The 2,549-nt window shown below is 32.1% G+C and overlaps 1 pseudogene; it reads left to right on the top strand.

Annotated features, from left to right (window-relative positions):
- Positions 1 to 760: 760 nt before the first annotated feature.
- LOC119688783 lies at positions 761 to 1,755 on the top strand (annotated as a pseudogene).
- The last annotated feature ends 794 nt before the right edge of the window (positions 1,756 to 2,549 follow it).

Raw genomic sequence — 2,549 nt, 5'->3', positions numbered from 1 at the left:
CAAATATGATTAGAAGGGATAATATGCTAGCTGAATTATTAGATTAGGTTAACACTTTTCTTTTATATTAATACCAAAAGCTAGTTTATTTCTTTATGCATCTAAACGTATGCCATCTAAGTTTGCCACCATCTTCATCTTTAGGCATCTTTATTGCAAAAGTCAGCAGAATAAAGGACAGAATAAAGATACCTACCTTTAAACTGTATGAAAAGGACTGAAATTTAGTGTGGGCCGCGTTGGAGGAACTTAGTTTCGGGAATGTATGTCCTGGAGCCATTTGTCTAACCCGACGACCAAGCGTTTGTGACCATGTTATCATGTTGATGTCGTATTAACCAGTGCGTATCTGTAAAGAAGAAGAAATTACACGACGATACATGTTTTTTAGGATGTGGGTGGGTGACTGATGAGTCAAGGTGAGGAAGATTATAGGGATTGGGGATATATTTTGGTTAAGCTTGCCATACTCGTAACGTGTTTTGATTGCAAATAGTACAGTTCCACGATAAGTAATTCCAAAATCTTTTGCTTAAACAGACCTTTAGAAATATTTGAACGATATGTTTTTGTGCCCAACTCACAAAAATCTGGGACGAAGATCTTCTTCAATTCTAACTCGTATGATGACATTTAAAGTCACCTATCCAACATAATTATATCGCAATTACAATATGTATATATAGTATTTAGATATTCAGCTATTTTGATGTTTTTTTAATGTTCTTTTGTATTTTATTTTAAAGTATCGAAATGAAGGATGAAGGTTCTTTTCAGTCCCAACGAAGAAAAGTAAATATTAAATATTTCTAAATAATCACGACATTGTTGATATTATTTATTGATTTGCAGATATGCTGTAATTAAGAAAAAATGTTGCGTTGATAGAGTAGTTGCTTCATAAGTTGTGACTATGAAGGTTATTGCACCTCGTCCAGAAAAATCGGCTGGTCTAATGTCAATAGCAACGAAGGTTGTCATACAAATGAACGCTAAATTGCGTGGAACTCCATGGATGATTGATATGCCTAATCTTGGTATTATGACATGCGGTTTTGATGTATATCATTCAACTAAAATTAAACATAATTCATATGGCGCATTTGTTTCAACAATGGACATAAAGAAGTCATCAAGATATTATTTATTAGTCCAAGAACATGTAAAAGGTCAAGAATTATGAAATTATTTAACGCTAAGTGTAGCGAACGCTTTACGGGCATTTAAAGAGGAGCATCAATGCTTACCTGAACGTATAGTATTTTATCGTGATGGAGTTGGTGATGGTCAGCTGCACCAAGTTGTAAACCATGAAGTTAAAGCTCTAGTCAATAGATTAGACGAAATATATAGTAGCGTTAGAAGTGCACGTTCACGCTTCGCATTTATACTTGTATCTAAAAGAATCAACACGCGATACTTTCTTAAAGGTCGCCATCCTCCACCTGGTACCGTTGTGGACGATATTATTACTTTACCAGAGCGTTATGACTTTTATTTAGAGTCGCAGTCTATATTCCAAGGTACGGTTTCACCTACCAACTACAACGTTATACACGATACAACTGGATTTAAGCCAGAACATATTCAAATGCTAACTTATAAAATGACGCACATATATGGTATTATAATTGGACTGGTACCTGCCGCGTACCAGCAGTGTGTCAATATGCTCATAAATTGGCATTCTTGGTAGGTGAAAACATCATGAGTGCTCCATCTACTGCACTCGAAAAGAATTTATATTTGTTGTAGGAAATATTTTTTCCTTATAATTATATTTAATTTTTATTTTTTATTAGTTGACGGCGGTGGAGACGCTACAAATTCACTTTTTATTTAATTTGTTGCACACTGAGGTAACATAAATGCTAAAATAATACCTCATTCTTGAGTTTAATGAACAAACTTTTAGTAACTATTTGCTTTAATTTGAATATTTTTATATAAAATACAAATGAAATTTAAAAAATTTGAATTTAATTTAAACAAAAACATTTAGATTCCATTTTTGTTTGGTGTACTTTACCTCACAACTCGAATGTTGTAGATATTTTTCCTATGAGGACATTCCATATGTTCCTGAAATAATTTACCAAAATATGAATCTGTTTTTGTTTGAATATTTTATAGAATAATAATATTATAATAATATTATCGTATCCATTAAGTTTGTTTTTGCGAATTGATTTCCTTTTGTAAACTCACACACTTTTTCAATCTCGTTACATTTTATAAATTTTTTGAATAAACTATTAACGAACATATAATCTAGAGTTTTTTTTTTGATCTCTTAGAATCCTTTCAGGTATCATCATTTAATATAAACTATGGTAAATATTGAAGAACTAATTATTCATTAATACAAACTTTAGTATTTTAATTTATAATTTTCCCTCTGATAGCACGATGCTTGTGTGCTGGAAACTACAGCGCATTGGGTATGTTTTTAAATCTATCTACAAACACTCTCGTCTACAAATACTCCTAAAAATGCACGGCAAAGAGTTACGGGTTCAAGGGTAAAGAGGATCGGCAATAAAGCTTTA

This window comes from Teleopsis dalmanni, chromosome X, assembly GCF_002237135.1.
Source record: "Teleopsis dalmanni isolate 2A chromosome X, ASM223713v2, whole genome shotgun sequence".
Taxonomy (NCBI): Eukaryota; Metazoa; Arthropoda; class Insecta; order Diptera; family Diopsidae; genus Teleopsis; species Teleopsis dalmanni.
The sequence above is the reverse complement of the archived record's forward strand: the minus strand, read 5'-3'. Positions and strand labels throughout refer to the sequence as shown.